The sequence below is a fragment of the Ovis aries genome, chromosome 16, assembly GCF_016772045.2.
Source record: "Ovis aries strain OAR_USU_Benz2616 breed Rambouillet chromosome 16, ARS-UI_Ramb_v3.0, whole genome shotgun sequence".
Classification (NCBI taxonomy): Eukaryota; Metazoa; Chordata; class Mammalia; order Artiodactyla; family Bovidae; genus Ovis; species Ovis aries.
In genome coordinates, this window is record NC_056069.1 from 29,118,293 (window position 1) to 29,132,146 (window position 13,854).

Sequence of the window (13,854 nt, forward strand, 5' to 3'; positions counted from 1 at the left end):
TGGCTTAGTTGGGATAATGACAATAGAACTTCTCCTTGAGACAGTTGAGCCCTTGCTAGTTATACCCATTTCAGGCTGGCTGCTATTTGCGTTCATTCACAGTTAAGATGAGAAAAGTTATAAAACCAAGAGTTTTCTCAAGTGGTCATTTCGATTTTAATGATCACTTCGGTGTATTCTTGAGTAAAAGAAGTCCTTCTCTTCCTGCTGATCAGAGTCAATTACCCCTTGCACAAGGATGACTTCTCTTGACAGATGTTCTCTGGACACAGGGAGTCCAAAGTGTCCTTCTGGCACCCATGGTTTTTATTTATTTTTTTTAATTTAATTTTATTTTTTTAATCTGAAATGTTTTTATTTGGCCTTTATTGAGGGGATGGGGTTAGAATGATTTATTTTTATTTTTATTTTTTTATAATTTTAAAATCTTTAATTCTTACATACGTTCCCAAACATGAACTCCCCTCCCACCTCCCTCCCCACAACATCTCTCTGGGTCATCCCCATGCAGCAGCCCCAAGCATGCTGTATCCTGCGTCAGACATAGACTGGCGATTCAATTCTTACATGATAGTATACATGTTAGAATGCCATTCTCCCAAATCATCCCACCCTCTCCCTCTCCCTCTGAGTCCAAAAGTCCGTTATACACATCTGTGTCTTTTTTCCTGTCTTGCATACAGGGTCATCTTTCTAAATTCCATATATATGTGTCAGTATACTGTATTGGTGTTTTTCTTTCTGGCTTACTTCACTCTGTATAATCGGCTCCAGTTTCATCCATCTCATCAGAACTGATTCAAATGAATTCTTTTTAATGGCTGAGTAATACTCCATTGTATATATGTACCACAGCTTGCTTATCCATTCATCTGCTGATGGACATCTAGGTTGTTTCCATGTCCTGGCTATTATAAACAGTGCTGCGATGAACATTGGGGTACATGTGTCTCTTTCAATTCTGGTTTCCTCAGTGTGTATGCCCAGCAGTGGGATTGCTGGGTCATAAGGTAGTTCTATTTGCAACTTTTTAAGGAATCTCCACACTGTTCTCCATAGTGGCTGTACTAGTTTGCATTCCCACCAACAGTGTAGGAGGATTCCCTTTCTCCACACCCTCTCCAGCATTTATTGCTTGCAGATTTTTGGATCACAGCCATTCTGACTGGTGTGAAGTGGTACCTCATTGTGGTTTTTAAATCAGTGGACTAATTGTTGTGCAACCTAAAAAGACTGTGCTTCCTTTGAAGACTAGGACTAAAATTTGAGCAACAGAGTTGCAGAGATTCAAATTTCCCAGTGGATTACCGAGTCAGATGGCAATTGGAGCCACTTATGGTTTTACCTCTTTGATTTTGGACTTACGTATTCTTTTGGACCTATGTATTCTTTGCATAGTAGACAGAGTGCCATACAAAAGTCTATGGTTTATGCTATACTGCATCCTAAAGGATTGTTCCCTATTCTTCCAAGTGTTGCCTCTGAAATGGACTTTAGATGTGCTAAAGGTTATTCATTGGCCACCTGATGTGAAGTACCAACTCACTGGAAAAGACCCTGATGCTTGAAAAAATTGAGGTTAGGAGGAGAAGGGGGTGACAGAGAATGAGATGGTTGGATGGCATCACTGATTCAGTGGACACGAGTTTGAGCAAACATTGGGAGATAGTGAAGGACAGGGAAGCCTTGGCATCCTGCAGTCCATGAGATTGCAAAGAGTCGGGCACAAATTAGTGAATGAACAGCAACAACAAAGGTTATTCCAGTGCTCAGTGAGACCTGCCTGCTTTGGGATGGTGTGTTTTGTGATATGGCCAGTAGATTTGATGGTCATGTGTCTACTGTAACACTTCCTGGTCAGATACCATATTGTGTGGGATTCCTTGCTTGTGAACCAGGCATTTAGTCAACATCCAGATTATGGTTCTGAGGCTCTATATTCAGGAAAGACCAACCAACACCTGGAATAAATGTTTATCCTTGTAGGGGGTGCGGGGGGGAAGACAACTCTGATCCTTTCAAGGAAAGGGACTTGCTGTAGTCAACTTGCCCATCTGGTTACAATTTGATATCCTTGAGGACAAGTGCCATATGGGGACTCAGCATTGATCTCTGTTGCTGTTAGATTAGACATTCAGAGGCAACAGTTGCTAGATGGGCTTTGGTAAATAAAAGGTCATGATGTCAGGTTGATATGTAGCTCTCATCCCGGCCACTGTGGACAGTTAGTTCACATGCCCATCATCCTTATTTAGGGATGGCATAGATTAAAATTCTCACTTAGTCGAGTTGTTTCATCTTCTTAGCTTTTTTGTATTTCTTTCATTGTGTTTAACTTCTTACAGGAATTAATTTGCAGTATAAAGATCTTCACGTATTGTGACCACTTTTATATATTCACTGTTGAAATATCTCTCCTTTGTGTTTTCAGAACACTTATCTGTGTAGCAGTATTATATAGTATTGCAATCATTTGTTTATGACATTTATGCCTTGCTACCATTTCTTGATTCTTATATTCTGACTTTTATATTTATGTTTTAATTTAGCTATAGTATTTTCCCTATTTGTTCCCAAGCAAGTTGAGTGGGTATTTTATTTTGCCTTTTTGGGGGGAATGGTGGTTGGGCTGGTTATCTAAGCTCAAAATCATCTGTTTTCAATATGGTAAATGCTACTATGATGTCTCCTAGAATTTAGCATGGTAAGTAATAAGACTGATATTAATCTGATTATCTGTATTTCAGGTAAAATATTTGTATAGAAACTGGCATGATTTTTTTTAAATTTCTCACTGGAGTTTGTAAAGGTTGCCAAAAGCACATCTGGGTATATATCTTTATTCATAATGTTTCACTGAAACCATATGTTTGTTATTCTTTCTTCACTGCATTAAATTTACTTTTCTGAAAATCCTGTCACTTGTTTTTGCATCTCTTTATTTTTTTCTTTCTTTTTCATATTTTTCTCTCAAGTTTTCCATTTCTAACTGCAATGAGATGTTATTATATATCAACTAGAAAGAATATAAACCAAAAGACTAATAATAACAAATGAAGGTAAAGATATGGGGGAAACTTTCCATATATAATGGAAACTTTATATTCTTCTGGCAGAAAGGTGAAATGTTTAAGCTCCTTTAGAAGATAGTTTGGTAGTTTCTTAGAAAGTTAAATGTATATTTAACACAAAATTCAGCAATTACACTTCTAAGTATCTATTCAAATAACTAAAACATAAATGTTTACAAAAAGAACTGTTTGTGAATATTCATGCTATCATTATTCATAACAGTGCTAAAGTGAAAAATCCAAAATCCATCAACAATGAAATGGATAAACAAAATGAACTGTGTGATATATATATGTATGTATGTATGTATGTATGTATGTATATAATAGAATACTACTCAGAAATCGGTAGGAACAAGTTCCTGACATACGCAGTAACATGGATGAAGCTCAAAGACATTATATTGAATGAAACAGAACAGAAAGAAAAAGCTACATATTGAATGACTCCATCATTCAATAGTCGAATAGAGACAGAAAACACATCAGTGATTGCTTTGGGCCAAGACTGAAAAATGAGATTAACTACAAAGTGTCATGAGGGTATTTTTGGGCTACATAGAAATGTTTTAAAAATTAAATTGTGGTAGCTATTATACAACTCTATAAATGTATTAAAAATTCACTGAACTATTCATTTAAAATGGGTGAATGTTAAACTGTGTAAATTATACTTCAATGGAGATATTATGGTTTTTTAAAATTTCTTTTTCCTGTTGCTCTTAACCGTCTGAGTTCATCTCCTAAACGACATTTTGATTTTATGTTGGGTGTATTCTAATCTATTCCAATTGATGCTTTCAAACAGTGGTGTTGGAGAAGACTCCTGAGAGTCTTTTGGACAGCAGGGAGATGAAACCAGTGAATCTTAAGGGAAATCAACCCTGAATACTCATTGGAAGGACTGATGCTGAAGCTGAAGCTGAACCTGATGCAAACAGCTGACTCTCTGGAAAAGTCCTTGATGATGGGAAGATTGAGGGCAGAAGGAGGAGAGGGCATCAAAGGATGAGCTGGCTGCTGGCATCACTGATGCAATAGATATGAGCGTGGGCAAACTTTGGGAGATGGTGAGGGACAGGGAGGCCTGGCGTGCTGCAGTCCCTGGGGTCACAGAAAGTCAGACATCACTAGGCGATTGAACAACAATTCTAATCTCTATTAACAATATGTGCTAATTTTTTGAAGGTACTTTTGCTCTTATTATGTGACAGACTACATATTTTAAAATTTACTAAGTTTTATATTTTCAGAGAAGTTTTAAGTTTATAGGAAGGTCCTTTGGAAAGTGCGAGGAGTACCTATATAGCCGCTCCCCTCCACAGTCTCTCCTGTTATTTCCATCTGTGTTTGTTGCTGTTGTTCAGTCACTAAGTCATGTCTGACTCTTTGCAACCCCATGGGCCATAGACCACTAGGCTCCTCTATCCACGGGATTTTCCAGGCAAGAATACTGGGATGGATTGCCATTTCCTTCTGTATTTGCTGTCTGTATTGTTGCAATACATTTGTTATCATTGATGAACCAGTATACGTGCATTATTATTAACTAAAGTCCACATTAGTTTACCCTACTGTAAACTGTCCTCTTTGTCTTGTACAGTCTGTGGATTTTAAAAAATGCATAATGATGTATATCCACCACTATTATATCAGAATAGTTTCACTCTCCTAAAACCTCCTATGCTCCTCCTCTTTGTCCCTTCTTTTCATCCCTCCCACCACTAATCTTGAGCTCCTGGCAACCCACTGATCATTCTACTTTCTCCAGTTTTGTTTCCATTGTTTCCGCATCTATTTCCCATGAAGTGATGGGACCGGATGCCATGATCTTCATTTTCTGAATGTTGAGCTTTAAGCCAACTTTTTCACTCTCCTCTTTCACTTTCATCAAGAGGCTTTTTAGTTGCTCTTCACTTTCTGCCATAAGGGTGGTGTCATCTGCATATCTGAGGTTATTGATATTTCTCCCGGCAATCTTGATTCCAGCTTGTGTTTCTTCCAGTCCAGCGTTTCTTCCAGTCCAGCATTTCTCATGATGTACTTTGCATATAAGTTAAATAAGCAGGGTGACAATATACAGCCTTGACGTACTCCTTTTCCTATTTCAAACTTTAGTAACTTTCAAATATGCAATATGGTATTATTAATGATAGCAACAATGCTGTGCATTATTCCCCCTGACTTATTTATTTTATAACTGGAAATTTGTGTTATACATTTTGATTACCTTTAGTCACTTTAGGTTAGTGGTTACCAGAGGCAGGAGGTGGGGGTACTTACAGTTTTGTTTTGTTTTTTTTTTTTAATCTTCTGAGGGTCCCTCTTGAAATGTAAACATGTTGTGGAAATTCGTGAGCAAGTTCTACATGTACCAAGTGGGCACTGACTGACTCTGAGCTTTCCTTCTTGGTCCACAGACATTTACCAGATTGGTATCTTTGGTTGCTAGTGAGTATTCACCTGGAAGATCCATCAAGATCTTTTCATCACTCTCACTCACTCCCAATCCATGTCATGCTTGAACCCATTTATCTTCCAGCATCTATTGGGATTTTAGCTGTGGCAGTGTCTCCTTAGATCCTTTAGGGCCAATGAAAATTATGGATGCAAATATCACGGTGACATGGAAAGTTAACTTCTATACAGTGAAGGATGTGCTTTTCTCTTTATTTCTTGAGCCTGCCCAAATCTAAGTAGGATATTATTCCCTTTTTATCTTGGCTATTTCTGGACCCTACCACCCATGTTAAGAAAAATATCTCAGTATTAACTCATTCTGGACATTCTTAGAATTTTGCAAGTCCTTCAGTTATTTACACTTAGCACCCATGGCTCTGGTACCTCAGCTCCAACATTTCTGAGCTTGAAAATTATTGAACATTTCTATTTACTTCTCATGGAGACCCTTTTTGCTTATGAAGCCATATGTTGTGTCCCCAGCAACGATTGTTTTATACCATCAATTTGATCTCTTCTTGTGTATCTGTTCTAGAAATTCCTCAGTGCTAAGGTGTATCAATGGTGTCCTTTATATCTTTCATTAGTACTATGGGTTTTCTTTAATTTTTTAAAAAAAATTTCTTTGGATATTTCAGTGAGATTTTTTTAAGACAAGAGAAATAAATGGGTGAGCTAATTTCATCTTCTTGGAACACAGCTCTAGATTTAGAATAGTTCTTACAATTCCCTCAGATATAGTCCATCAATCCCATTGCAGCTATTTTTAAAACGAATTTGTTAACACATTAAGTCAGCATTCCTGTGTTCATTTAAAAACATTATACATTTTTTGTACATTTACATTACCTACTATATTTCTAAGCAATTTTTTGAAGATCCAAAATAACATTTTGTAGGTCTTTCTTCCTCTTATCCAGGATAAGGCTTATTTTGTGTGTCCACGATGTGAAGTGAAATGAAGTGAAGTCTCTCAGTTGTGTCTGACTCTTTGCGACCCCATGGACTGTAGCCTACCAGGCTCCTCCCTCCATGGGATTCTCTAGGCAAGAGTACTGGAGTGGGTTGCCATTTCCTTCTCCAGGGGATCTTCCCGACCCAGGGATCGAACCTGGGTCTCCCGCATTCCAGGCAGACGCTTTAACCTCTGAGCCACCAAGGAAACCCATACTCACACATATGGGTAGCAAAAACATAAAACATCAGTAGCAAGTTACTAACATAAATGATTGTTTTTTTAAGTTTGTTTGTACTAATATTGGAAAACCCAAGTGACAAGAAGAGACTTAGTGTTATTTTTAGCTCTTCGATCCAGTGGATTTTGACATAATTGGAACATACAGAGACTCTTAATCTTTGACAGGGTTTAATCAGTTAAATCCTCATCTTCTGCCTTGTGGGGTGCTTCTCCAAGGGCAGAACACAACTGAAAACCCACAGGGAAAGAAGGAGAAAAATCTGGCTAGGGAATACAAATGGGATATCTATGACCTAATTGCAGAATTATTTTAATTCTAGTAAATTAAAATTTGAGTAGTCTAAAAATCATGAAGTACCATCTACACTTTGATGTATATAAATGATTTGATGCAGTGATTGTGACTAATTTTTATGTATTATTGAATGCTAAATTAATTCATATATTGTTTTTGCATTTATTTTTTGTAGCAACAAGCTGTAATTATTTTATATTGTCTTTTGAACTATATGTATATGTATCATTACATTTTTTTTATCTAGGAAGAATACTTGGGTGCCTTTATTTAACTAAAGTTGAATGTAAAAGTCAATTTGCACTTCTTTATAAATAACACTCTTATTTAGAATTATGAGTTGTGAAAACTTTGATGATTGTAGCTCAACTGTATTTCAGGTACCGTCAAGAGGTCACTGGATTCTACACTGGTTGCCTTTAAATACAATTCTTTAAAACACTAAATGGTCTTTTTTGTTTTTTTGGAAGAAAGTTTATTGGAAAGCATTCAGAATAATTTGTACTTTCCTTTGTCATAAATTATAATGACAAATGAATTACTATTAAAACAGTTCAATAACTTTTTTTTCCAGAAGAACTTCTGATGTTAGTAAATCTTCACAATCCCACTTGCAATTTAAAATCTGGGTACTTGGAATTATCACAAGAAATGCTGGAAGCCTACTAGATATACTTAATGCATTTTATTTAAATTTCATGATACCAGAATTTCAAAGTACTTATTTAGTACTCCGTATGTAAAATAGCCCTAATCTTAAAGGGAAAACACAGTCAGATTTGAAATCAAAATGTCTTTGGGCAAGCTGTTAGGACTCAGTGATTCCTCTTTCATTTTGAGCTTTGAAAATAGGGACTGTTCGTAGTGAAAATAAACAACTATTTGAGAAATAATAATAAAATTTCATTGCTACAAGTATGAAGTGCTGATAATCTAAAAAGGGAGCTGAACCATCAAGTTTCCGCCAACATACATGGTTTTGAACAGTCATACATTCTAAGTAGGGTAAATGAGTTGGGAAGAAAAGAACCATCAGTACATAACATTTAAAACAGAAGGCTTCACATTATTGTAAATACTTCTCTGAAAAGACAAGGTATATGATTTTTCAAACATCACAAATTTGAAGCAGGACTTGGTAATTTGAATTATAGCCTGGGACTGGCAACTTATGCCCCTTCTTTGCTTCAAAAAAAGTGTAAGAAAGAGAGATGAGATCAACATTCACCATGCTTGAATCTTCAGCAAATTCAGGATCACTGTAGAAAAATACCCGCATATCTACTTCCTCTTGTGGATTAAGCCTTTGTTCTTCAAAGCAGAAGCACTGTATTTCACTGAAATACTGTCCAGCTTCAAATGGTACAACATTGTACGTAGAAATTCCGATTGCTGGTTTGTCAGTGGGGTTCTTAGTTCTATGAAACGCCAGAGCTGTCTCTCCCGGCACTACACATATTTCTGTTTGCTGATGTCTAAAGTTCCACTGGAGACTTGCATGCACATCTGCATTAAACGTGACTTTAATGATGCGATCCTTAACAGGTACCATGTTTTAAATCTGCTCTGATGCATGACCTGCTACGGCTGATCCTCCAAGTCCAGTAGTCTGGCAATAGAACCAGTAAAGGAGCACGGCGGCACAGGACGCCCCCGGCATGTCCACCGCCGCGGCGACCACATAGGTGAAGACTGATTTTTTCCATCGCTGCCAATTCTTCTCCTGTGAGCGCGTGTAGGGGTTAGTGCTCTTCAGCCACCGAGGCGGCTGCACCGCTGGGCTCGGGCGCCTTGCTGTCCCGAGCTGCCTCAGCCCCTTCTAGTACCCGCTGTCCCGCTCCTCCACGGCCTGAGACACGGGCTCTACCCTCTCTGCAGCCCTGGTTGGGTTCCCAAGGTGCTTCCAAGGTCACCTGCAGACAATGGTGCGCCTTCAAGCAAGATGCCAGAGCCCTCCCATGACGCGCGGAAAGAACTCCCCCTGTTAGGAGCCTATATTTTTAAGATAAGTTTTAGGTTTACAATAAAACCGACAGGAGAGTACAGAGATTTCCATATATCCCCAGCTCCCATACATGCATAGCTTTCCCCATTATCAACATCATTCATCAGAGTGTTATATGAAAAAAAAAGAACCACAATGACATATCGTAATCACCCAGAGTCCTTAGTTTACATTAGGACATTCTTCTTGTTGTGCCTTCAATGGGTTTAGACAAATGTTTAGAGACATGGATGCATCATTATAATATCATACAGAGTATTTTTACTACCTTAAAATTCTATGCTCTACCTATTCATCTATGTTGCCCACTATTCCTGGTGACCACTGATTTTTCCATTGTCTCTATAGTTTTGTCTTGTCTACAATGTCATAGTGTTAGGATCCTACAGTATTTAACCTTCTCAGATTGACTTCTTTCACTTAATAATGTGCATTTAAGTTTCTTTGTCTTTTCATGGCTTGATGCTCATTTCTTTTTAGCATTAAGTAACATTCCATAATCTGGATGTACCAGGGTTTATCTATCCATTCACCTACTGAAGGACATCTTGCTTGCTTCTAAATTTTGGCATTTATGAATAAAGCAGCTATAAACATCTGCATGCAAGTTTTTGTGTGGATATAAGTTTTCAGCTCCTTTGGAACACAACTGCTGGATCATATAGTAAAAGTATGTTTGGTTTTGTAAGAAAAGGTCAAATTGTCTTGTGAAGTGGCTATACCATTTTGAATTCCCACCAGCAATGTATGATTTTTTTGCTTCACATCCTTACCAGCATTTGGCATTATCAGTATTCTGGATTTGCCATTTTAATAGATGTGTACCTGATGGTGTGATACTCATCTAGAGCCAGACATTCTGGAGTGCAAAGTCAAGTGGGCCTTAGGAAGTATCACTATGAACAAAGCTAGTGGAAGTGATGGAATTCCAGGTGAGCTATTTCAAATCCTGAAAAATGATGTTGTGAAAGTGCTGCACTCAACATGTCAGCAAATCTAGAAAAGTCAGCAGTGGCCACAGGATTGAAAAAGGTCAGTTTTCATCCCAATCCCAAAAAGAGGCAATGCCAAAGAATGCTCAAACTACCATACAGTTGCACTCACATGCTCGCAAAGTAATGCTCAAAGTTCTCCAAGCCAGGCTTCAACAGAATATGAACTGAGAACTTCCAGATGTTCAAACTGGATTTAGAAAAGATTTGAACGAGAGATCAAATTGCCAAAGAGTGAAGTCAGAAGAAGGGGATTACAGAAGATGAGATGGTTGGATGGCATCATTGACTCAATGGACATGAGTATGAGCAAGCTCTGGGAGTTGATGCTGGACAGGGAAACCTGGCACGTTGTAGTCCATGGGGTAGCAAAGAGTCGGACTGAGAGACTGAACTGAACTGAAGTGGTATCTCATTTTTGTTTTAATTTGCATTTTCCTATTGCCATATGATGAGGAGCATCTTTTCATATGGAATTCTTTTTCATAACACAATTTTAGGTGTTGTTAAGTAGACTTTTTATAGTTTTCAGCTCTAAATAATTTGAATATTATATTTATAATGTTTGTGGACTGGAGTTCCATGTAAACTATAGTACTGTGTAAGCAGACATTAAATTCATTTTTAACATGTAAGCAGATCACTGGTTGAGCTAAAATAAAAACAGACAATTTGCAGTTATTGTACTGAATTTGCAGCAACATGGTCTCTCTCATGTGACTATGATTGGTACGTAAGACTGAGTTCCTGCCAGAGAAGAAACAGCACAGATGCTGACTGATGACCTTTGGAAGTGGCTTTGAATTTGAGAGTTTATTTCTACCAAGATTCCTACATGTCTTTAGGAATGGATAAAGGGAGAAGTGCAGTGAACAGAATAGAGAGTAAATTTCTTACATTGCCAGTGTCCTCAGCTTATTATTAGTGGTGCTATTTCTACTATTTTTAAATGACTTCAGATTATAAGAAGCATAATTAGGTTTAGCTACCTGGCAGTTATGGGCTTCCCTGGTGGCTCAGAGGTTAAAGCGTCTGCCTGGAATGCGGGAGAGCCGGGTTCAATCCCTGGGTCAGGAAGATCCCCTGGAGAAGGAAATGGCAACCCACTCCAGTCCTCTTGCCTGGAGAATCCCATGGAGGGAGGAGCCTGGTAGGCTACAGTCCACGGGGTCACAAAGAGTTGGACATGGCTGAGCGACTTCACTTCACTTCACTTCACCTGGCACTTTGGCCACCTGATGCGAAGAACTGACTCATTTGAAAAGACCCTGATGCTTGGAAAGATTGACGGTGGGAGAAGGGGACGACAGAGGAGGAAATTATTAGATGGCATCACCGACTCAATGGATATGAGTTTGAGGAAACTCTGGGAGCTGGTGATGGACAGGGAGGCCTGGCTTGCTGCAGTCCATGGGGTCACAAAGAGTCGGACACAACTGAGCACTGAACTGAATTGAACTTTGTACTAAAAGGTTGTTCATTCTAGGAAACCTGAACACCATAGTATCTAGGACCGAAGAGAGGAGTATAATAAGCTCTCATGACCTAGAATGTGAGCTGGAATTAGCAGAGGGACATTAGTTGTGGTGTGACCTACTTCATTGACATAGAGAAGCCAAAGCATCGCTTCGGTGAGGACATGCAGCTAATCTTACATTATATAGGCTATTTAAAGAAAACAGAGCTACACATAACCCAGTCAGGGTGAAGAATGTCCACAAAGCCATCTTCCTATTTTATCCAAAATTCTTTGGTAGGGCACATTGTGGAGACATTTTGATGAGTTCTAGTACATGAAAATGGTAAGGAGTGAAACTTGTACTCTTTGAAAAGCAAGTCCAGGATGTTCATTTAGCTAACTGAACCATTATGAGCTGGAACATGCTTTATAATCTGGTTTAAAAAGCAATATGCCCTTTGTCATGAGCATGGGATAAAAAGTAACACAATTGGTTATCATTTCACACCCATCATATTGAAAATCATACAACAAACTGTAATTTTTCCATATTTAAAATGTTACTAGAGATATGCAAAAATAAGGATCCTTGCAAATCGCTTATGGCGCTGTATTTGGTACAACAAGACTGAAGAATAACTTTCAGTATGTGCTAAAATTGCTGCATATCCTACACCTTGTTATTTTTAATGTGAGGTGTAGACCCTCATAGAAATAGTTTTCAAACTTTTATGGCCTCAGGATACCTTTAAACTACAAAACATTATTTGAAGATCTCTAAGAATTATGCTTTTGTAGAATATATGTATATATATACATACATACATTCATAGAGAATGTATACTCTATTCCTATAGAAATTTAAAAGTTTAATTCTCAAAATTGGGAAAAGTTTATTCATCAATATATTTTTAAATAGCATAATAAATTCATTACATATTAAAATAACATTTAATGAAAAATTATTTTTAAAACAGAAATTAGTGGAAAGAGTGGCATTGCTTGTGTCTCTTTATCTGGCTTAATAGAACACAGATTCATATGATGTCTATGTTCAAGCTGATTCAGTATGTTGTTTGGTTGAATAGGAAGGAACATTTGAATAACCTTTTATGTAATTATGGATATTCTTTATGCTATACCAGAACTTAATAAATATTACTTTTAAAATGTTACTCGCAATGTGGATTCTGTAGCCATGTCAATAAACAGTTTGTACTCTTACACTAAGATATATTAATCTCTCTTATACTTTAAACAGGTCTCATAACTGCAAAAAATTTTATTATACTACCCACTGGATATTTGGGAAATAATGATTCAGTGAATTCACTTATGAGAATGAAAAAGGCAAAGGATTCTTTAGCAGTATTGTAAAAATACATTTGACCTCACATGTACTCCCAGGGCCTTCAGACTAAACTTTGAGAACTAAAGATTCAGAATAACTCTTGAAGATATGCATAAGAGATAATAATTTTGTGGTTGATTTCAGTTTAAAACATATTGGGGAAAATAAGAGGCATCTGTTCTTTAGAATTGAAAAATAAATTAATGGTACAGTTAAATGGAATGAACTAGAGATATATCTATCCTCATAAAGAAATTTCAAATATGTAATGTTCAGTGGAAAAATTATTTGGTACAAAATAATGAATGTAAAATTAAAGAACACATAAGAAAATGTTGCATACTTGGAATGGATATGTAAGCACAGAGTAATATATAAAAACATAGTTGAAAAAAGTACCAACACCAGATTAGGTGAGAACTGAGCCTGGTGTGCTGCAGTCCATGGGGTCGCTAAGAGCCGGACACGACTGAGCGACTTGTCTTTCACTTTTCACTTTCCTGCATTGGAGAAGGAAATGGCAACCCACTCCAGTGTTCTTGCCTGGAGAATCCCAGGGATGGGGGAGCCTGGTGGGCTGCCGTCTCTGGGGTCGCACAGAGTCGGACACGACTGAAGCGACTTAGCAGCAGCAGCAGCAGCAGCAGAGCTCCTTAAAAACCTCAGAGAAGCTATCAGGTCAGAATCAACAGATACAAATAACAGAAAATGTCTAATGTGTTCCTGTAAAGAAATGAATTAAAAGTTTGCATTTAGAGCAGAAGATCTGTATCTGCCTCTACTTTTCTGTAGCTATTGAGCTGAAACGTGTTGTATAATTTGTAATAAAACCTTGACGTTAAGTTCTAAACAAATGAAAACATTTATCTTAATATTCCAAGTGTTATTTGGAGCTCTAGGAAAAGCCTATCAGTGTCTAAATTAATTCTAAATAATGGGGAGAGTTTGGGGTGATAGGAGGAAATAGAGAAACAGTTTCTGACTGACTATGGAGTCGGCCCCTAAAATAAATCCAAAAAGACT

The 13,854-nt window shown here is 37.6% G+C and overlaps 1 non-coding gene and 1 pseudogene across 1 annotated transcript; both read right to left on the reverse strand.

Annotated features, from left to right (window-relative positions):
• Positions 1-6,621: 6,621 nt before the first annotated feature.
• TRNAS-GGA (transfer RNA serine (anticodon GGA)) lies at positions 6,622-6,693 on the reverse strand. The gene has a single exon. It is a non-coding gene; the product is annotated as a tRNA-Ser (tRNA).
• A 1,439-nt stretch (positions 6,694-8,132) lies between these two features.
• Positions 8,133-8,984, reverse strand: LOC101114813 (cytochrome c oxidase assembly protein COX11, mitochondrial-like; annotated as a pseudogene).
• Between the last annotated feature and the right edge of the window lie 4,870 nt (positions 8,985-13,854).